General features: G+C 43.6%; 1 long non-coding RNA gene across 1 annotated transcript; it reads right to left on the reverse strand.

Annotated features, from left to right (window-relative positions):
• Positions 1-20,364: 20,364 nt before the first annotated feature.
• LOC139434374 (uncharacterized) lies at positions 20,365-21,578 on the reverse strand. Its single transcript, XR_011643720.1, has 2 exons — positions 21,166-21,578; positions 20,365-20,685 (listed from the first exon to the last, which is right to left on the reverse strand). It is a non-coding gene; the product is annotated as an uncharacterized lncRNA (long non-coding RNA).
• Positions 21,579-24,316: the final 2,738 nt, after the last annotated feature.

Here is a 24,316-nt window from a genome sequence, read left to right on the forward strand (position 1 = left end):
AGGGGCCTTGAGAAGTGTTTTGAGAGGGGACTCGTGAGGGGATTTGAGAGGGGACTCGAGAAGAGACTCGAGAAGAGACCTGAGAGGGAACTCGAGAGGAGACTTGAGAGGGACCTTGAGAGGAGACTCGAGTAGAGACTCGAAAGGGGACCTGAGAGGAAACTTGAGAGGGGACTTGGGTAGGAACTTGAGAGGGGACTCGAGAGGGGACTTGATGAGTGACTTGAGGGGTGACTCGAGAGGTAGCTTGAGAGGAGACTCGAGAGGGAACTGGAGAGGAGACTTGAGAGGGGACTTGAGAGGGAAGTCGAGAGGGGACTTGACATGGGTCTTGAGAAGGAACTTGTGTCAGTCGGTATGCCGACAGGACACGGGGAGCTGGCGTCGGCTGGAGAGCCAGCAGGAGACGAGGTGCTGGAGTCGGCCGGTACGCCAACAGGCCTCGGGGAGCTGGTGTTGGCCGGTACGCCGACAGGACTCGGGGAGCTGGCGTCGGCTGGACAGCCAACAGGAGACGAGGTGCTGGAGTCGGCCGGTACGCCGACAGGACACGGGGAGCTGGCGTCGGCCGGAGAGCCAGTCCTGGAGCCGAAACTGGAGTTGGGACCATGGCTACTGGGGCCGGTACTGAAGCCAGAAGCATGGCTGCTGGGGCCGGATCTGTAGCAGGGACCATGGCTGCATGGGCCGGTTCTGGAGCCGGAACCATGGCTGTGGGGACCGGTTCAGGAGTCGGAACCATTGCTGCTGGGCAAGGAACCGGAACACGGATCCATGGCTGTGTGGGATGGTACTGGAGCACAGTACCATGGCTATGTGGGATGGTACTGGAGCACGGAACCATGGCTGCTGGGTCCGGCACTGGAGCCGGAACCATGGCTGTTGGGGGCGGAGCGGAAGCCTGGACCCTGGCTGTGTAAGCCAGGTAATGGAGTATCGACGCAAAGCTGCGTGGGCCGGTACTGGAGCATGGAGGCATGGCTGCTAGCTTGGCTTTGCGACTCCTTCTCTTAGCAGCCGCCTGAAGGCTCTGTGGACCTCCATAAGCCAGACGAGTTCCATATATAATAATCCTGACAAACACTTAGGTCACAGTTTCCTCAACAAGACATCTATCAATAGGTGTGTACCTCCACCATTAAACTGTCATATTCTGCACATTTCTTATACTATACATACATAAGAGTATAACTATGTGTATAATATCAGTTAAAATAAGTGCTTTGACATAGTTAACATTGCAGGGAAGCAATATATTAGACGTTAAGTACTTTGTCAGGCTTAATATTTATCTTTTGATACCCCCAAAGCTTTTTTCTTATTTAAAAGAAGACCTTAATCTAAAGTATTATTTAATGTTTAAATAAAGGTTAATTATTTTTTCTGTTTTGCACCTCCTCCTATTAATATCTTTGTACATCCTGCACTAAACTGTTTTATTGTAGAGATCACTTATAGTATCTTTTTGATTTTTTATATTCTATATTTCTATCACAGACCTTCTACTTTCCCCCTATGAAAGTATGTACTCTTAATATGTTTGTAATCAAATATAACACATAAAAACAATAATTCAATAACGTGCTTTAACCACTAGGTGGTGCACACAAGGTACACACAGCCATAATAACTTTGTATTATTAGTGTAGGACACTTATGTATGTACAACATCTGAAGATGTGTAGTTTTATTCATGCTTTCACATAATTGTACAGCATATTGCTATACTATTTCAGACTCAGTATTTACATTCTTATATTCAAAGAAAATCAGTAATATCTTTAAAAACTAGAGTCCTTTTATATCAGCTGTGCACCGTTATGGTGTAAATATAACCTATCTGTGAATTAGATCAAATGTAAAAGTCAGCCGAATTAGTGTTGATACTGCAAGGAGACGCATTGTGTGAAGAGAAATGTAAGATGTTGTTTAATTGTTGATATATTTATGATCCACGTCACATATTCAGTTTCGGCGGAATTTCTTCCAGTTTGTCTAGAAGTCTTCTCATCAGGGCGCTATAAATAAAGAACTACGGCAGATCTGTAATATGTAATGCAGCCGAACCGTGTATTACAATGCCCTTATGTGATGACTTTCAAAGAGAAAAGCAAGAACACTCGGGATAAAGTATTATTTTATTTTTAAAAAACGTTTTCAGATTTCACATCACATAAACACCAAATCCCAGCATGCATTGCATCTGTTTCCGGTTATTTTGATTTTGAAATTCAGTTCCTGACGGACGCCAAAAAGGCCCGAGATTATGGAATTAAACAAATAAATAAAAACAAGGATAATTGTGTTATTGTTGAGTAAATAACAGTGTGTTATTTAGAAAATAATAACAAATTAGAAGGAAAAAAAGATTTTAAATATACAGATTTCAGTATTCTGAGGCTCTGAGCCATTTCTTTTCCTCACAGACGACAAAAAAAGTCAGACATTATATGATTTAAAATAAAAGCAATAATCGTGGCTTGATATTGAGTAAGAAGATATTTTTATGAACCACAAAGCTTTCGGTCTTCCACGACCCGAACGGACAAAAAGACGTGCTGTAGGCACGAAACATACTACCAATAGAAATACATTGCTTTTAAAATCGTTCTGTGTGACACGAAAAAAAGGGGAAAATCGTGTTGGTGAACACGAATCAATAGATTACATGTTGTGACTATAACACGAAATGCCGTGAGACCGGGTTGATATATTAGTACGGATTTTCATATTCCAGATGGAAGCTCACCTTTATGTTGTAGTAAATAAAAAGTTATTGCCATTATAAGTCTACAATTCATCACCGGTTTTACCTTAAAATAAATATTTAAACATTTGGGGAAATCTGAATGTTATTTATTTTTCAAAAGTGAAGACACTAAAGGTCATTACAAGGTTAGGCTAACTGAGCAGAGAACTGTCAAGACTAAGATTGGCTCTCTTTAAATCCCCCTTGCCATGACATTGCTTCACACTTGGATTTGGAATAACTTTGGTGATGCTCTGGCTTTTCCTGTATCTCTTTTGTCACCTCAGCATTTGAGTTTGTCCAAAATGTATTTATGCCCATTTGGGAACTACTGACAACAGCTGTGCTGTTCTTACTGTGCTATGATGCTAATGTTAGCATGCTACTGCTAGTGTTAGCATTGTTGCCCTTGTTACAGTTTACATTCTGAGTTCAACAACCATACTGTTTTAATGTTTTATATAGGCTTGTGTTGAAGGTGATACACATATGCTAGTACTCCTTTTAATTTGAAAGAGTACATTGATTGTACGAAATTAACATTTACTGTGAACAATCCTACTCAAGTTTTAAAAACACATGGGATTGATATGAACTCCTTGAGACTGTTAATAAATCTGAAAGTTCTCCAAGTTTGGTGAACTAAGACTAATGAACAAATTATAATTGTAGGACCTGCTACTTTTTTTGTTATCTAACATATAGATATATATATATATATATATATATATATATATATATGATGTAGCTTTAGTAAATATAAAATGCATAGACATTTTCAAAATGTAAAGATTATCTAAATTGATTTAAAGATATATTGCTCTAACAGAAAGTGGTGAGGAACAGCCAACATGTCCATCAGCAGCTAAATCATGGACACCCTATTGGCCACCCCAAACACCCAAATCATTTTAGAACATTAAGAAAAACACGTTTAATAATAATAATAAATAATTAACATTAATAGAACGTTATATTGATAATCACAAAACTTACAATTCATTCAACTTATTTTCTTCCAAAAGTTAATTATCCAAAGCGTCTGTACACCCCCTTCTATTTACATGTAATGGTTTGGTCCTGCCTCCAAACGCGGCACCAGTACTTTCTAGCAGAGAGGGAGAGCATGTGAGGAGCAGGGATGCTTACGTGTGTAACATGTCTCAACGACTCACAAAGTCAGGCTTTCAAGAAAGAAATGAAAGGAGAGAAAGACAAGAGAGAGGGACTAAAGGCCGACAGTATGTCACCCAGTTTTTCAAAAGAAAAGGTGGGTGTGGTCCATGAGCAAATCTAAAGGGAGGGCATATGATTTTCATGGGAGGGCACACAACACCGTCACGTGCTACGGGCCTGCGGCACAATATATATCAAACAGCAAGGCCAACAGCATTGCGCAAAGACACACACTTAAATACATACACAAATAAAGGGCAACATAGAAACCACTTTTGAAACATTGTGTGCGTGGCAGCACAAACACTGGTAAATCACGAGCAAGGCACACTGGTTAAGGATGGCAGCTTCCTCATCGTTGCACTCGGAGAGAAATAGAGACGGAGACGATGAACTGCTGTTAGCTCTATTATGGCATTGTGCATGTCGTGAGAGCTGTGTGTTGCTGTGTGGGGAATGCTGTCCATTATTTTGGCCAACTCTGCATCTTTGTACTGCAGCATATACTCAAACAGCGATAGGAAGAGCCCACTGCCTGACTCGGACATGCTGTGGAGTGAACCGTGGTCACCTGAGAGGGAGTTGGTTGACAGCTAAAAAAGCTATAATATCAACAACAGCTGACACGTAATAACGGCTCCGTGCAGCTGATCTGCACCAAAGTACTCATTTCCTGACTTGTTTCCTCGCGTATCTCTCTCTCTCTCTCTCTCTCTCTCTCTCTCTCTCTCTCTCTCTCTCTCTCTCTCTCTCTCTCTCTCTCTCTCTCTCTTACAAGTAACGTGTTACTGTAACGCCGTTATTTTTGGCAGTAACTAGTACTCTAACGCATTACTTTTAAATTCAGTAGCTCAGTTACCGTTACTACATGGTGCGTTACTCCGTTACTGCGTTTTTATATAGTCAACAGCCAGGCGAACAGAGATGAGAACTGTACTTAAGTACATTACTTGAGTAAATGTACTTAGATACTTCCTGTGTCACATGCGGAGACGGGCTGTGGGCGTGTTTGTGTTGTTTACTAACAAGACTGTCATGGCGGCGGCGGCGGAGCTCAAGTCTAGTTTCTCCACCTGGAGATATTCTCACTATTTCACTTTTGTCGAGCACAAAGAAAATAACGTTTTAGTTAAATGTAAGTTGTGTCCTGGCGGGTCAAAGAGCCTATCTACTGCCCAAACCAGTCATTCAAATCTCTTAAAACATCTGCAGAAACAACATGCTGGGACGAAGCTAGTAGCTAAGACCACAGAGACTCAGCCGACGCCACTCCACCTCCACCTGCACCTAAGCAACAGCGGCTGGATTTTAACCAAGGGACTGCTAGCCAGGGAAAAGTCGATAAAGCCATTGCATGGTATGTTGTAGAACACATGCAGGCTATTGCTACAGTGGAGTCACCCGCTTTCAGGGAGCTAGTTAGCATGATAGCATGTCCGGGCAGCACACGGCATATGGAACGGAAAACTTTTTCCAACTGCCTGGAGAAAGAATATACAAAAATGTAAAGCCAGCTAATATTGATGCTATCCAGATTGCATATAATGCATGTCAAGTTGATCAACAGATTGTATTATTCTCCAATGCAATAACAGTACTGAAATGAAGGCTATAAGGGCATTAATATAATGGGAGCCCTTTTTTTAAGTAACTAAAACGTTACTTTTCACAGTAACACATTACTTTCTGGTGTAAGTAATCAGTAAAGTAACTGAGTTACTTTTGAACTAGTTACTGGTTTTCAGTAACTAGCACAACACTGGTAATAAGTGACCCGACAGTAAAGAATAAATATAGGTATAACTAGTTTAGCTAGTTCCAGAGTAGATAAACTAGCTAAGTGTGTTAGGTCTAACTCTTAGTGTATTTTGCTCCACTCAACGGTCCGTCACAGCGGCGGAGCTGTGATCATGCAGAGCTGCGTGTTCTCCGTCAGCAGCAGCTGATCTGATCTCTCCCTCGCGTCCGGTTAGACTTCACTCGCGTTTATGTCCAAATCTATCAGATCTAGCTAGTTCTAGTTAATTATATGACTGCCTGCTTATCAAAGGACCTAAACAACAACCGTTGCTTGGCAACGGCGTGTGGCCGCAAAGTATAGCGCAGGATTATGCATGTTTATATGAGGGGTCAAAATCCCATGCTCATAAAATGTTCATATATTTTTTTCTCTTCATTCCCCACGCCCCAAAATAAATACATAAATAAATATACCAATTTTAGGAAAAGTAAGGAAGTTTGAGCAGTGTGGGTTTTATATTAACAGCCTACACATATTTCAAAACTTGAAGTGTAATAACTGCAGTTTGCCTCCCTGTCAGAATGACAAAGATCCTCAGTGAAGCTCAAGTCCGTGTTTCTCACTACAAGTACAACTTATTAAAAAGATCAGTTCAATGCAACTAATGTCGTCTTACGGCCCGTCCACACTACAGCGTCCACAGCGTCGACAGCTTCAATCTGCCCATTCACTTTGAATGGGGTGATGTCACGTTGCCTCGCTTTTTCGCCGAACTGAATTGTGGGTAGCATAGCGGTCCGTCTCCGCCGTCAGAAGTTGAACAATGTTCAACTTCTGACTTCTAGCCAGCGCCAGCAAATTAAATCCCGTTTCGGAAAATCTGACAGCTCAAGCCGTAGCCAATCAAACCGCGTCTAAGCTGGGAGAGATATCCCGCCGTTCATTTCTATATTTCAAAAAAAGTTGGAGGAGAAACTAATTTTCGCTGTAGCAAATCACCCGGTCTTGTATGACCAGACCCTCTTCACCTACCGGGATACAAACCGGAGGAACCAGGCATGGAGGGAGGTGGCAGAGACAGTGGGTGAAACTGGTAGGTTTTCGCCTGTTTGGGGAGTTTGTATATATATTGGTCCCATAAAATCCCCAGGGGTTTTTGCTTTGTTTGTCGGGGGCGGGAGATTCATTTGATTGGTTGTTGGTCGCGTTGCTTGAATAAAATCCCCAAGCTCCAGACACGCCCAGCTCCAAGATTTTTTTGAAGCTGTAGTGTGGACGCTCCGTGAGTGTGAGAGGGAGAGGCTGCATTGTTGCATCTGCTCCTCATTAAAGGGCGCTAATGAACGCAAGTGTGTTCCACCTGGTTTTGGGGGAGTGGGGGGTTGATGAGCGCCTGCAGCTCTCCTATCATAAAAACTGTTTCAAGACAAACAGGGAGCTCCATCCCAAGACGCTCATCTGACAACAGTTTGGCAGCTCCTCCTCTAATGGTGGAGGTGATGCTCTGCAGCGTCCCTGCTAGGCTGATCCTGCCTGTAAAAAACAACATTCCCCTAACAGAGGGGAATGTCTTCGGAATTACACTACCTCTTTTTACTGATATATGAAGTTTTAAACAATAATACTAATGTTTTTGGACATAATGAGAACAACGTGTATGTTGCAACCCAAGCGGCAAACTCTTGGGCAGAGTCGGGAGGCCAATAAGGAAGTGCCTCAAACTGCAGTTCATCTAGTGGCCAGTAGGAGCAGTCTGCAGAAGGGAGCCATTTCCATAGAACCACATGTTAAAATGCCCAACTTTACAGCAGAAATAAACATGTTTACATCGTGGTTCAAAAAACCATTAGATTCCCCCTTCATGACAACTGTGTGGGGGGTGCATTGTTTTATAACACAACCCTTTTAGTTATATTAGGTCTTAAAGTCTGCATAAATTAGGGCGTGGTCACCTTGAGTGACAGGTCTCTGCAGTGAGTGCTGCTTCTAGCTTTCTGTCTCTCTGCTAGTAGCTCCGTTAGCTCAGTAAGCTCTAGGATGCTACAGGGGCGAGGCTGCGAGGCTGATGTGGGGAACACTACTTGAACGTGTTGATGTGTTTGTTGTGTTGGTGCCTGGTGGAGTATTCTTCATTTAAATATCAGGCTTATCTTATGGCTCAGCGGTTAAAACAGACCGTCCCTGAATGCAGTTTCTTCGGTAAGTGAAATTCAAGCACTTTATTTCTTACTGGTAGTGGCGAACCGTCAGGGCCTTCAAGGTATTAAAAGAATACCCTGGAACACTCAGATAAAACAAACAAAACATCGATTTAATTATATAAATAAAATGTAATAAAATGTATATAACATGAATAAATGAGAATGGTATCTGTGTTGTTGATCTGTAATATACAACCTGATCTCACCAGAATGCGTGACTCCACCACGACTTCTTAACACCACAATGCGTGGTGGAGTCACGAACTTTGTTACATTTACGTGTCGGCACCACGCAAACAACCCCAATGTAAAGTGAATGAGGCTCTTTTGTCGTGATGCACACACGCATTTCTACAAAGTCCCGCAGTGAACGTTTTTTTAAATCTACTTTATAGCTTGTAGTAACTCACGGGAGGCTTCTTTTATTTTATTTGTATTCATAATTATTTTTATTTTTCGTCAGAATGTAAAAATTACATTAGTTACGAATTTGTGTTCTCAAAAAACAGTGCATTGTGTGTAATACAACTGTGATTTTTCAGTGGTTTTGTGTTACAAAAGAAATCAACCAATCAGATCTTGTTCTGGGTCTCTGGGTAGAATATCCTTCAACTAAGGTATTCTACATCCTTGATCGAATGCCCTGGCCGTTGCACTGAATGAGAGCGTACGTTTGGACTGACAGTTTGATCAACCAATCATCTATTGATTTGTAGCCAATGGGCGTGTTCTTTCAGAGTTTCCCCTCGGTTCCAGGGTATTCTAGAAGGCCCGCTAGTTAACTGGCTCGAGACAGAGGATCTAGATGAATGCGACGAAGCAACTCATTCCGTTTTATTGTTTTTAACGTTGAAATGACAAGTGCAACAGGTGAAGATGAAGTTGTTGCGGAATTGTTGTGAGTACCCTTTTCAAGACGACAATTCAGTGAAAAGACGGACATTATAATGCCGCGGAGTGGGGGGGGGAGTCGGGCGGCGGGGGGTGTGTGTGTCTACAGAAGGTCCAGTTGTGATAGATACGGTTCGCCACTGCTTACTGGTCTTTTTATTTAGCTAAGCTACATCTGTGCTAACGATGCTATCCGTAGCATACAAATTAAAACATATTAATAAAACTGACACTGTTGGACTCGGTACTAGTTGACTGCCAACAGAAATAAAATGAAGTACTTTTACTGTGTACTTTGTGAGTAATCCTCTGTCAGAGTCCCCTCCGTCACCTACATACTGTAATGCATGTTTTCTGCTATCTTTGGTGAATGATACAAATAAAATGTTACCATTAGTTAAAAAGACAATTTTACCATAAGTTCTTAATGATATTGAGACTGCTGGACTCAGTATTCTTACATCTACTACCACAATACATTGAAGTACTTCTACTGTGTGTGTGTTTTTTAATCCTCTGTCAAAGTCCCCTCCTGAGAACAAAATCAAGCCACTTCTGCTAAGTTTGATGAGGGAAACAATTATTTGTTGCCATTAGTTCTTCGTGAGATTGACACTGTTGGACTCAGTACTAGTGAAACTACTTCCACAAGTACTATGAAGTACTTACTGTGTACTTTTTGAGTAATCCTCTGTCAATGTCTCCTCCTGAGTACAATAATGCATGTTTCTCTGCTATTTTGAATCAGCGTTAAAACACCTTTCTCATGAGACTTATATTGTTGTTGAGTACTTTAAGAGGATGGTAGACTTGATATCAGCAATACTTCCAGTCAGTACTCCAGCAGCAGCATTTGTACCCCTTGGAAAGTCTTTAGAGTCTGACCTGGATAACTGGTCACACTATCCTTCAGCAAAGTGACACACCCTTGTGACTCTTGTTGGCCTCTTATGATGCTGCTTTCTTTTAAATATGAATATTTTGCCAGTAGTGCTGTGGAACATCCAGGTGCTCTTTTGCAAACTTGAAACGTGCAGCAATGTTTTTTCTGGACAGCGGTGGCTTCCTCCGTGGTGTCCTCCCATGAACTCCATTCTTGTTCAGTGTTTTACGTATCGTAGATTCGTCAACAGAGATGTTAGCATGTGCCAGAGATTTCTTTAAGTCTCTAGCTGACACTCTAGGACTCTTCTTCACCTCATTGAGCATTCTGCGCTGTGCTCTTGCAGTCATCTTTACAGGACGGCCACTCCTAGGGAGAGTAGCAACCGTGCTGAAGTTTCTCCATGTATAGACAACTTGTCTTACCGTGGACTGATGAACATCAAGGCTTTCAGAGATACTTCTGGAACCCTTTACAGCTTTATGCAAGTCAACAGTTCTTAATGGTAGGTCTTCTGAGAGCTCTTTTGTGCGAGGCATGGTTCACATCTGGCAATGCTTCTTAAGAATAGCAAATTCAAGACTGGTGTTTATTTTTTATAGGGCAGCTTTAACCAACACCTCCAATCTCGTCTCATTGATTGGACTCCAGGTTGGCTGACTCCTGACTCCAAGGCTGAAGTCGAATAGTCCATTTAGCTTAGGAACCTTCCTAAAGGAGTGAAATGACCCGGAAGTCCCTCAGTGGCAGCCATGATAAGTGCCGTTCGAATTCTCTAGAATGATGAGAATGATAGGAAAGGAGGTTTCAAACTTCCTTTATAACCTCCTTTAGCTTAGGAACCACTGGACCTCCCTAACCGACAGGAGAAGCGAAAATGCTGCCCCACAATGCATTGCAGCCGCAGCATTTGCCGTCACTCAACAGTCGGCCGTTCACGGAAACAACCGATTATGACCGAGAAATTATATCATGAAAGTTACGGTGCTTATTAAGCATTTTAAAACGTATGTGGTAAGTTGCCAAAGTGCTTTGTTCTGAACGTTCATCAGTATTATAATCAAAAAGAGAAATATGAACGTTAGTTTTTACTGAAATTATCAAATAAAGTCAACATTTCACAGTCTTTACTGAGCTGTGTGGGGTTTGTTCAGCTTTTAAAAGATGTTTGAATGGTGATATACACAGTGATAGATGTTAAGGACTAACGTTTATAATAAATACATTTGTATTGATTTTAAGATCTTTAGTTCATACAATCATACGCATTGGGATCATTTGTATTAATGTGGACCGGAGGGAGAGGGTGACGAGCATACGTTTCACTTTCCTTTTTTATTTCAATTCCAACTTTGGTCATGAAGAATATGTTTCTCTGTTGTCCCCGTTCATAAAGCAAAGCAACAGCATCAGAGCACGGTGCAGAGTCTCCAGATGAGTTTACAGTGGTCCCTCGTTCTTATTAAACATCCATGTTGTAGTCCGCTGTATAGAAAACTGTGGTTTTCATGGTTTCCCCACAGCAGCAGACGCACACAATGACGTCCGCTGGCGCATCATAAACACGTCGGATAGTGAAAGTGCATTCGGATTCTCTAAAGTACCGCAGTCTCTTCTCCTAAGTCCTTTTGAATTCTCCTATCCACTATCCCTTAACCCCGTGACGTTTCACTCAGAGGTCAAGGAATAGACGATAGGGTTAGAATTTAGGAGCTGATTTTTAAACTATCCGACTGCAGCCCAATTAGCTCTTGAAGAAGTCTTTAGCCTAGGGGTTCACATCCTGCACTGTGAATGTTTACATGGTGTGTTCAATAAAAACATGGAAATATATCATTGTTTGTGTGGTATTAGTTTAAGCAGACTGTGTTTGTCTATTGTTGTGACTTAGATGAAGATCAGAACACATTTTATGACCAACTTATGCAGAAATCCAGGTCATTCCAAAGGGTTCACATACTTTTTCTTGCAACTGTACGTTGTTCTGCCTAAAATAGTTAAAATTGAACGTAAACTATATCAAACACCACTTCCATGGCAATTAACCCGCTTTTGCCCGCTATTTAAATTGACTTTGGTTGAAGTTAATAACTCGGCAGTAAGTCGGACCCATTTCCGGTGAGGGTTGGCCTCCGCCAGGGCTGCGCTTTGTCACCAATCCTGTTTGTAATATACATGGATCGGATTTCGAGGCATAGTCGTGGGGGGGGGGGGTCTGCAGTTCGGTGGACTAAGGATTGCACCACTGCTTTTTGCAGATGATGTGGTTCTAATGGCTTCATCGGTCTGCGACCTTCAGCACTCACTGGATCGGTTCGCAACCGAGTGTGAAGCGGCTGGGATGAGGATCAGCACCTCCAAATCTGAGGCCATGGTTCTCAGCAGGAAACCGATGGACTGTCCACTCCAAGTAGGGAATGAGTCCTTACCCTCAAGTGAAGGAGTTCAAGTATCTCGGGGTCTTGTTCTCGAGTGAGGGAACAATGGAGCGTGAGATGGGCCGGAGAATCGGAGCAGCGGGAGCGGTATTGCAGTCGCTTTACCGCACCGTTGTGACGAAAAGGGAGCTGAGCCAGAAGGCAAAGCTCTCTGTCTACCGGGCCATTTTCGTTCCTACCCTCACCTATGGTCATGAAGGATGGGTCATGACCGAAAGAACGAGATCGCGGATACAAGTGGCCGAGATGGGTTTCCTCCGCCGGGTGGCTGGTGTCTCCCTTAGGGATAAGGTGAGAAGTTCGGTCATCAGGGAGGGACTCGGAGTTGAGCCGCTCCTCCTTCGCGTCGAAAGAAGCCAGTTGAGGTGGTTCGGGCACCTAGTTAGGATGCCACCTGGGCGCCTCCCTAGGGAGGTGTTCCAGGCACGTCCAGCTGGGAAGAGACCAAGGGGTAGACCTAGGACCAGGTGGAGGGATTATATCTCTTCGCTGGCCTGGGAGCGCCTTGGGATCCCCCAGTCAGAGCTGGTTGATGTCGCCAGGGAAAAGAAAGTTTGGGGCTCTCTGCTGGAACTGCTACCCCCGCGACCCGACCACGGATAAGCGGGAGAAGATGGATGGATGGATGGATGAAGTTAATAACAATATTGATATTATATATATATCTATATATATATATATATATCTATATAGATATATATATAGATATATATAGCATATGATTGATGCAGTCTTTCTGAACACTTTTAAAATACTGCAAATGAAGAGTATTTGTAATGTTTTACACAGATAGTGCCTTAACTTGAATTTGAAAACACGTGACAGATTTGTGGAAGGATACATTCTCCATGGGCTTCAATGGCTTTGTTTAAATAACTAGTGACATTTTAATAAATATTGCAAAAAAGGCATGTGTGTATATATATATATATATATATATATATATATATATATATATATATAACCTGGCCGGCTTAGCCAGTGTGTATTTTTTCAAGCACCACAAGATTCAGAGTTTATGAATGAAGGCCATTGATTGTGTAATTTATCCAAACACATACAGTAAAAATGCCTGTTTTGAAGCCTTAAAATGGTGCAGGAAAAGGACTTTACATTGGGTTATACTTAAAGACAGGACTATTCAGTTAAGAGAAGAGAAAAAAGGAAAGAAAACTGTTATAATTGTGAAAGAAACTTCTGATCAGCAACGTGATGAAAGAATGGAAGACTGAAATCTGCTTAAATCATCCACTGAAGTTTATTGAGAGTCACGGCCGGGAGCGTTCACAAGATATCCACACAACTTTCATCATATAGAGATCCAGTCAACACTGAGGAATATACAGAAGCACAGCGCAAATCTACACAGAGAATATAGGAGTGGCCTATATTTGCGCGCTTTCCATCTTAATCGATACCAGACATGTTAGAGACAAAGGACTGGTCTGTTAAAGCCATCTGCGCATTGGCCACACTTCCCCCACAGGCCTCTTGACCTGTGCCCTGTTTAAATTACAAACGGGACACATAGGAAAACACTAAAATTCTCCCCTGCACAGATCTCATTAAAATATTTCCTTCACAGATCCTCCCTTTTATCAATGTATTGATAACCAATTAACATTAGTCTAAGAATATTTCAGTCACTACTTAAATCAAATAAAACGTCCTCAGAGTTGTGTGGGTTCCCATTACATTAATTACATCAAAAGCTGAATAAGATTGAAACAGTCAATCACAATGGTTGATACAGACAACCACAATACAAAAATCATCTCTCTTCAGTGTTTGATCATTTATCACTCAGTTAATCTCATTCATCAAACACAAATTCAAAATCAGTTTACATCTTAAAGATTTACTTCAAGGCAATTACTTATTAAAACACAATTAGAATGTAGGATTATAAGAAATCCAATTGAAGTATACAATCAGAATCATAAGGCATCCAGTTAAGATTCACAGTTAAGGTATACATTCACAGTGATGAATCGATCAATCTGTAATCTGTAAAGGTACAGTGTCCTCAATCTTTAACATTACTTTACGTTTACTTCAATACACTTATTCAAGAGTAAGGCACTTTACTACATACATTTTATTCAATTACATTTGTTCAAAATCTGAAAAGGAAAAGTCAGACATTTTATTGTAACAACCTGAGGAAGGAAAAATCAAAAACATCTGTTCTTTATTCAAGGGAAATCAAAACATCTATTCTTTATTCTGAGTGTCAACTTTAATCAATTTATCAATCGAAAGGGGGTACCCATGGTACAGGAACTGCGATGGAGACCCATGGGTCTGGGAGGTCCGCGTCGTACATCAACATTGTGTCATTTACAGTTGAATACCCCACTAGCCTCTGTGGGGCCTGGAGGGCAGTCTTGGCAACCCTGCGTATGGCTAATTTAACTACAGTGATCAAACAAATCACTAGGATTAGCACAACCAAGATAAACACTGCAACAGTAACAACAAATTTAACCAACCCCGCTCCCCAGGATCCAAGGGTTCCACTTAAATCCCCAAATGTAAACCCATGAGTTTCATGCAATTCTTTTATCCCGTTAGCCGTATCATAAATCATATCCATAACTTCCGGTGTGGCATCAGAGACAAAGGAACAGCACTCAGCTCCAATTACTTTACATGTGCCCCCCTGGGCAGCTAAGAGGAGGTCCAGCGCCATGCGATTCTGTAGTGCTACTGTCCTAACTTCCTGCAATTCTTTATGTTCAGCTAACATTGCTGTGTTAGATACATTTAGATGATTTCCCACTACTTTTTTGATGACCTTACTGAACTGCTGTCTATAGTGTGTATTGACTTTGACCGTCTAGTCATTGTTGGTGATTTTAACATCCATGTTGACAACTCCCAGGACAGAGGGGCTAAATAACTGTTTTGTGTTCTTGATAGCTATGGACTAACTCAGCATGTGACAGAGCCCACGCACAATAAGGGGCAAACTCTGGACTTAGTTATCTCAAAGGGTCTGAATATCTCTAAGGTTGTGGTGACTGATGTTGCACTGTCTGACCATTCCTGTGTTTTCTTTGAGAGCTCTATTTCTGTTCACACAAGTGTTCAAAAAGAGGTAACCACAAAGCGATGTTTAACTGAAAATACTAGGGAAATGTTTACTCAGAATTTTTCTTCCACACTTGCCCCTGCTAACACCTCAGTAAATGAGCTAGTAGATCATTTTAATTCAAAAATTAAAAATGTTATAGATGCCATTGCTCCAATTAAGGTAAAGGAAGTGACTGGGAAGAAAATATCTCCATGGAGAAAGGCCATGACCGTTAAAACAGAAAAAAGAGAATGTCGAAAAGCTGAACGCAGGTGGCGAAAAACAAATCTCCAGGTTCACTTTGAAATTTATAAAGAGAGACTTGGCCTTTATAATTTGGAATTGAAAAATGCACGACAGTCTTTCTTCTCTGACATCATTACCAAAAACAAAAACAACGCACGTGCCTTGTTTGCTACCGTAGACAGACTAACTAACCCCCCAGTGTCAGTAGCCTCTGAATTTCTATCCACCAGGGCCTGCAATGATTTTGCCTCCTTTTTCACTGACAAAATTCAGAAAATCAGACAAGCAGTCAGTGCCTCTGCATCAGGAACAGCAAATGTGTTGTCTCTGTGTCCACTTAACATCAATTCAGACATCATGACACAATTCCATCAGATTTGTTATGATTCTGTTTAGTTGTATTTTTGTTGTGTGCTTTTGTGTGCTATTTCCTGTCTCACCCCTCTCTTCTCTGTGTTCCTCTGCAGGGCTGGTGTGTGACAGGGAGTTGGCTGGCTCCTCCCAGTAGCAGACGAGGCACACCTGTTTCCACTCACCTCTTTACCTGTAGAGATAAAAGCCCGGTCCTCATGCCACTTCCCTGCCAGATAATTCCTCTGTGTTTCGACCCTCCGGTGTGTCTCGCTGCTCTCCTCGTTGTTTGGATTATTGTTTGGATTTTTGCCAGCCAACTTCCTGACTCCACTGCCGTATTTTTTGTTCTCTGCTTGAATAAAGCTTTTTGTTTATCGACCATCTCTCTCCAGTCTTTTGCTTTGGGGTCCAAAATCCTATAGGCCGTAACAAGATTAATGATAAAAACCTAGAGGACATTATACAACTTCTGAAATCCTCCTCCTGCTGCCTTTATATTATTCCAACAGGATTTTTCAAATATCTTTTGCCTTGCATGGCCTCAGAACTACTTCATATAGTAAACAAATCTCTTCACTCAGGTATTTTTCCACAGGCCCTGAAAACTGCAGTCATTAAACCGCTCTTAAAAAAGAATAATCTAGATGCTTCAGTAATGAACAATTACAGGCCCATATCAATATCATATTTCTAGGTAAAATCATTGAAAAAGTTCAACAGTTGAGTAATTTCTTGCATTTAAATAGTTGTTTCGATGTGTTCCAGTCAGGCTTTCGTCCAAACCACAGCACTGAGACTGCTCTTGTGAAGGTCTTTAACGACATCCACTTAAACACAGACAGTGGCAGAACTTCAGTGTTAGTATTATTAGATCTCAGTGCTGCGTTTGACACTGTTGACCACAGCATATTACTGGACCGACTGGAAAACTGGGTGGGACTTTCGGAAACAGTTCTAAATTGGTTTAAATCCTACTTAAAGGATAGAAACAACTTTGTTTCTATAGGTAAATACACATCTCAGTTGACAAATATGACATGTGGGGTTCCTCAAGGCTCCATATTGGGGCCTCTTCTCTTTAACATCTACATGCTACCACTGGCTCAGATAATGAAGAACAACAAAATAAGTTACCATAGCTATGCAGATGACACACAAATGTACGTAACAATTTCACCAGGAGACTATGCTCCAATTCAAACACTGAGTAAGTGCATTGAACAAATCAATGACTGGATGTGTCAGAACTTTCTCCAATTAAACAAAGATAAAACTGAGGTAATGGTTTTTGGAGCCAAGGCAGAACGTTTAAAAGTTAGCGCTGAGCTTCAGTCTGCAATGTTCAAACCAACAGATAAAGCCAGAAATCTAGGTGTAGTCATGGACTCTGACCTGAGTTTCAACAGTCACATTAAAACAGTTACTAAATCAGCCTACTATCACCTAAAGAACATATCTAGGATTAAAAGACTAATGTCACAGCAGGATTTGGAAAAACTTGTCCATGCTTTTATCTTCAGTAGACTCGACTACTGCAATGGTGTCTTCACAGGTCTCACTAAAAAATCTATTAGAAAGCTGCAGCTGATTCAGAACGCCGCTGCTCGAGTCCTCACTAACACTAAGAAAGTGGATCACATCACTCCTGTTCTGAAGTCTTTACACTGGCTTCCTATGTATCAAAGAATAGATTATAAAATATTGCTGCTGGTTTATAAAGCACTGAATGGTTTAGGCCCAAAATATATTACTGACCTCCTGCTAAACTATGTACCATCCAGATCTCTCAGGTCTTCAGGGACTGGTCAGCTTTCTGTCCCCAGAGTCAGAACTAAACATGGTAAAGCAGCGTTCAGTTATTATGCTCCAAATATCTGGAACAAACTCCCAGAAACCTGCAGGTCCGCTGCAACTCTTACTACTTTTAAATCCAGGCTGAAGACTTTTCTTTTTGTCGCTGCTTTTAATTGAACTATTCATATCTTAAACTGCACTGTAACTTTTATCCATGTACTTTTTCTTGTAATGTTTAATTGAACTATTTATATTTTAGACTGCACTGTAACTTTTATCCATGTATTTTTCCTTAATGTTTATTTGATTAGCTTTTCTTTTTTAATGCTTAATGTCTTTCATTTTTTTTTTGGAAAACACTTTGAATTGCCTTGCATTGAAAAGTGCTCTATAAATAAACTTGCCTTGCCTTGCCTTGCCTTGCCTTACTTTGGATAATGCCATGATTTCCTGCTGACTAACATAAATGCCGTACCAAGGCACAAATAGGCTCGCTATCTGTTGTCCTTTTGTAATGGACCTGCTGTTCCTGTGTAGAGAAGGAAGTATCGCTGCAATCTCATTTGCCCCTACTTTACGGATTAAAGGAATTAGGTAGGCTAGATAACAGGTGCCATAAAAAACGTCATACGGCACGCAGCCATAAGCTCGGTCGCCACAAACTAAGTAAACTCTCTGTGGGAGGGGAATTCTGGCTAATTTTACCCTCACTATGGTATTACAGTCGCTGTGTCCCACATCTGGAGAGGTGTGAGATCCTGCTTCATTCTGGAAACAGATGGACACATTCTTCCATTCATGTACTACAATTGGGGGAACATATATTGAACAGTCACGTGTAGGGGGATTGCCTAGGGGTATTGGTTGCGTACAATCATGTATTTTAACCTCAACGGAGTCCACTGTTCTGGAGCCAAACCAGGGCACCACTGTCACTAAAGCTTCAGCTAACAAAGATGCCATGTGTGGTTGTTTTGTGCATGTTGGACTTGTGGAATTAACCGAACAATTTGTTTGTACCAGAGCTAACTGGAATCTGTATTCAAAAGCTAGGTTAACGTATTTCTTCACATATATTAGTTTTAAAAACATCAATCGTTTGAAACCGTCAAGCAGGTAATTTGTATTTACTGTCTCAACAATGAGAGAGACCAGACCCTCGTACTGTAACGGTTTATCAGAGTCTGTTGGATATGAAGGAGTGTAGCAGTCCTCAGCCTCATCGCTAATTCTGGACTCAATGTCATTCCAGCTGACTAATTTATAGTCCGCTTTTGTAAAAGGAATTGGGCTAAACATGGGAGAATGCATAGATTCTGGCATATTTTGGCACAGCCAACAGTTGGTAATATTGCGTTTATGTGCGTAGTCTAACATTAAACTTACTTCAGAATTAGTTTTAGTTCGTTTAAAAGGAGTGATTAAGGCCTTTTTTGAAAAATCTACATCACCTCCTGAGTGTTTAAGTGGAGTGGATAGAACATTTGATTTTCTATCTGGTCCAGACATTTTGCATGCAGTAGCACCTGGATTGGGAACCTGGTAATCTGGTTTCCTCACTCTACATGTTGATTTATCCCTTATCAGTGTCTTAAACTGTTCTACAGTGCTACACCACAGTTCTGGGGGCATGTCTTCAATGGTGTCGAGTGCTATTCTCACCCCCCTTGATGCGACACCGTCGGCTCGGTACTGGTCCCTTGGATATATCTCCCACGTTGAGTGAACTAAGGACACATAAAATATAATAATACAGTTAGATGGATCACATATTAAAGCTGGACAGTTAAAAGAAACAGTCTCTGATTTATGATCAGGGAGGGAGACAATCCTCCTGATTATCCCTCCTTTTCTCTCTCTTTGTGTCTCTCGCACCATACTGAATGTCTGTGTGGTGATTGGATTCAACCTGTCCTTGTCGCTAGGCACTGATTTGCCCATTGGTGTCGTTTTGCCCTCAGGGTCTGGGCCCTGAGTGGTCAAGTCGTCTGCGCTCGTAGATAAGAGCACCTTATTTTCTTCCTCAGACGGGCGAGATCCCTCGCCACCTGTCGTTGGGATTTCCACAGCTTCATCTAGCAGGGCGTCCTTGGCCAGGTACAGAAGACCCAGCATGACGATGATGATGACTGTCTTCACACGCCAGCATCCGGTAGAGGAGAGAGACGACATCTTGTAGCGTGAATCCACTCCGGTCTCCCTTGTACTCTCAGGGCTGTTCTGGTCACTATTAACACCTGGAAAGGACCTTTCCACCTGGGAGACAGAGCATCTTTTTCAAGAGATTTGATTAGTACATTATCACCAATCTGAAAGGGGTGGGTGGGCTCCTCTCCCGGCTGGGGGAGCCTGTCAGCCACCTGCCTGTGAAACTTTCTCAACATGTCAGTTAGATATTTGACATAGTTAGTCATGTAATCATCTGTCCACAAAAGAGTGAGTTTGTGGGGTGTTACTGGGGGGCTAGATCCTGCGAACATTACCCTTCCCATCAATACTTCGTGTGGGCTAAGCCCTGTCGTTGCATTTGGTGAGCTTCTGATGGAGCACAGAACTAGCGGCAGTGCGTCTACCCATTTTAGTCCTGTGGTCAACATTGTTTTAGTGAGTTTCTCCTTTATAGTCAAGTTCATTCTCTCAACCTGGCCTGAGCTCTGTGGGTGATAGGGAACATGCAATTGCCATTTGAACCCTAACACTGTAGCTAGACTCTGGGTTATCTTAGAAATGAATGCTGGACCTCTGTCACTGTTAATTCCTGTGGGCACACCAAATTTAGGAATAACTGTGACGTTTAGATACTACTGGGATATAATAAAGTTTCAAAAAGTTTAATAGACAAGGTAATCCAAGGCAGGTACTGACGACAGGGAGCTTGGCTGGCCGTAGTAAACCAAAAACAAAGCTGCGGGAAAACGTTTCCGACCAAAACTCAAAAAGAACTCCTTAACCAACTACAACAGACTCCAGGCTGCAGAAAGGCACTCCGGACCGCGGGACAGCATGAACAATACTCTAGCAGAGAAGTGAGGTGAGGGCCAGGCTCTTAAAGAGCAGGTAATCAAGTGAGTGGGGACAGGTGTGCCTCATCTGCAGCCAGGAGTAACCAGCCACGCCCCCCTGTCACACACCAGCCCTGCAGAGACAGAAAGACAGAGTAGTGAGGAGTAAAAGGAGCACACAACAAGTTAAACACAAAAACAACAAAATCCCCATGCAAAACATAACAGTACCCCCCCCTCAAAGGACGCCTCCTGGCGGCCTACTAGGACTATCCGGGAAACGGACATAAAAGTCTCTCAAGAGTTTTGGGTCCAAAATCAGCGAGCGAGAAACCCATTGTCGCTCCTCTGGCTCATACCCCACCCAATCCACTAAATACTGGTATCCACGGCCCCACCTTCGAACCTTCAGCAACCTCCGTACAGTGAAGGCCGGGTGGTTGTCGATGAGCCGGGGGGGTGGAGGGGGTTTGGTTGGAGGGCAAAGAGGGCTGCAGGAAACTCTCTTAAGGAGTGACACATGAAAAGTAGAGTGCACCTTTAAGGCAAGAGGCAACTTAAGCCTAACCACACTAGGATTGATGACCCGTTCTATCTCATAAGGTCCAATGTACCTGGGAGTGAGTTTCCGAGAATCCGTTTGAAGAGGGATGTCACGGGAGGAAAGCCAAACCTTCTGGCCCGGTTGGTAATCCGGAGCTGGTCGTCGATGACGATCCGCCATCCTCTGGTTCCGGGCGGAGGTGCGGGTAAGAGCTGCCCGGGCTTCACGCCAGACTCTGCGGGCTCGCCGAAGATGCCCCTGTACTGAGGGAACTGCCACCTCTCTCTCTTGAACCGGGAAAAGGGGAGGTTGGAAGCCGTTGGAAGCCATAAAGGGTGACATACCTGTGGCAGAGCACACCAGGGAGTTGTGGGCGTACTCAACCCATGGCAGATGAAGAGACCATGAGGCTGGGTTTCGAGAGGCAACACAACGAAGAGCCGTTCCCAGGTCCTGATTTGCCCGCTCCGTCTGGCCATTGGTTTGGGGATGGTACACAGAGGACAAACTGGCCGACGCCCCCAATGCCCGACAAAAGGCCTTCCAAACTTGGGAGGAAAACTGCGGACCCCTGTCTGAAACAATATCCTGAGGGATACCATGCAGCCTAAAAACATGCTGGGTGAGAAGAGTGGCAGTCTCGAGGGCAGAAGGTAGTTTAGGCAGGGGGACAAAGTGCACAGCCTTAGAGAAACGGTCAACGATGGTCAGAATAGTGTCGTTCCCGTCTGATGGTGGGAGACCAGTCACAAAATCCACCGCAATGTGGGACCAGGGCCGGTGGGGAATGGGAAGTGGGCGAAGAAGGCCAGCGGGGGCCTGATGTGAGGCCTTGCTGCGGGCACAGACGGAACAAGCTGAGACATACTCCTTCGTGTCTGCGGACATAGTGGGCCACCAGAAGCGTTGTCGAATTAGAGCCAGGGTCCGATGAAAACCTGCATGGCAGGCAACTTTGGACGTGTGTCCCCACTGGAGCACTGGAGATCTAACATCGGGGGAAACGAACAGCCGGTCTGGTGGACAATCCTGAGCCGCTGGATGGTCCTCCTGGGCCTCCTGGACCACCCTTTCAATCTCCCATCTAGCTGCTCCCACGACACAGGAAGATGGCAGAATGGTTGCATCCCTTGAGTCCTCCACTGGGGAAGCGAACTGCCGGGACAAGGCGTCGGCCTTCACATTCCTGGAGCCAGGCCGGTAGGTCAAGGTGAAGTTGAACCGTCCCAGGAAGAGAGCCCACCGAGCCTGGCGTGAGTTGAGCCTGCGTGCAGAGCGAAGGTAAGACAAATTCTTATGGTCCGTCCATACTATAAAAGGATGGTTGGCTCCCTCCAGCCAGTGCCTCCATTCTTGAAGGGCCAATATGGACCCCGCAGAGAATGAGAGACTCAGGGAAGCGCTTGCTGCTCAAGGGGTAATGATAGGGCAACATGACAGAGCTCTGCAGAGAGTTATGGAAGCGATTCAGGATTTAACCGCCGGTGTGACCAATATCGGAGGCCGTATGGAACAGGTTGCAGCACATCTCTCCACACTCCCGCCGACTGCCGATGCTCCAGCTACAGACCCTGCTCCTCCACCTCAAGCTGATCCAGAACGACAGCCCTGCAATCCTCGTTAGCCCTTTATCCCCACACCCGTCAGGTATTCAGGAGATTTAGGGTCTTGTAGTCAGTTCTTACACCAGTGTAGTCTTGTGTTTGAGCAACAGCCTTTCACTTATTCCACTGATAGAACTAGGGTTGCTTTCATTATGAGCCTACTGAGTGATAAAGCAGCAGCATGGGCCCTTGCCATATCTAACAGCAACTCGCCTATTAGTCAGTCTCTGTCGTCTTTTACTGCAGAGATGCGTAGAGTGTTTGATCATCCAGTGAGGGGGAAGGAGGCTGGTAAAAGACTGCTTTCACTCCACCAGGGTTCAGGCTCTGTTGCTGATTTTGCTATTGATTTCCGCATTCTTGCAGCTGAGAGCGGTTGGGATGACATGGCTTTGCTGGGAATTTTTTATAAGGGGCTTAATGATGAGTTAAATGATGAACTAGCTGTTAGGGATGAAACCTCCTCCTTAGAGGAGTTGATTTCTCTAGCGATACGACTAGATAACCGCCTCCGCGAGAGGCGTAGGGAGAGATCAGGAAAACATAGCTCCACCTCCTTTCCCCCTCCGTCCAAGTTTCCTCGTCGGCCGGCATTCTCTGGACCTTCTCGCCATCCTCCTGACTCCGGGCCTCCCAGACCTTCTCCAGATACCCAGGTCTCTCCCTTCTTTATGGAGGAGCCCATGCAGCTGGGAAGGATGACGCTTACTCCATCAGAACGTCAACGCCGTCTTCGTCGGAGACTCTGCTTCTACTGTGGCCAGGCTGGTCACGTCAGCGCCGGTTGTCCCCCTCTGCCAAAAGACATGGCTCATCAGCGACAGGGGGAGCACTGATGAGCCACACTTCTATCAACTCAGCCTCCTCCAACCGCATCCCAGTCAAAGGTACAATTACCTGGTCTCAGAACTCTGTTCCGCTGCAGGTCTTGATTGATTCTGGTGCGGATGACAATTTCATTGACTCTGACTTTGTGATGCAGTCTAAACTTCCTTTTGAGCCTCTTCCAGAACCTAAGGATGTGTTTGCCTTAGATGGGAGACTCCTAGCCCAAGTTACTCACCGTACTGCTCCAGTTTCCCTCAAGATCTCTGGCAACCATCACGAGATAATCTCCCTGTACCTTATCCCCTCACCCATGTCGCCACTTGTTTTAGGTTTTCCGTGGTTGAAGCTCCATAAACCCCACATAGATTGGGCCAACTCGTCTATCATTAACTGGAGTTTATTCTGTCACTCTCATTGCTTACACTCTGCTGTACCCCCCACAGTTACTAGAGCACCAGACCCCCTCAAACCCATTGATCTCACCTCTGTACCCCCTGAATATCACAGTGTCAAGGAGGTTTTCAGCAAGGACCACGCCCTATCCTTGCCGCCTCACCGGCCCTACGATTGTGCTATAGATTTGCTCCCTGGCACCGCCTTTCCGTCTAGTAAACTGTACAATATCTCTAGGCCAGAGTATTCTGTGACGTTTAGATACTACTGGGACCCCAAAGCAGAGACTGACAAAAATAAAGTTTCAAAAAGTTTAATAGACAAGGTAATCCAAGGCAGGTACTGACGACAGGGAGCTTGGCTGGCCGTAGTAAACCAAAAACAAAGCTGCGGGAA

The sequence above is a fragment of the Pseudochaenichthys georgianus genome, chromosome 9, assembly GCF_902827115.2.
Source record: "Pseudochaenichthys georgianus chromosome 9, fPseGeo1.2, whole genome shotgun sequence".
Classification (NCBI taxonomy): Eukaryota; Metazoa; Chordata; class Actinopteri; order Perciformes; family Channichthyidae; genus Pseudochaenichthys; species Pseudochaenichthys georgianus.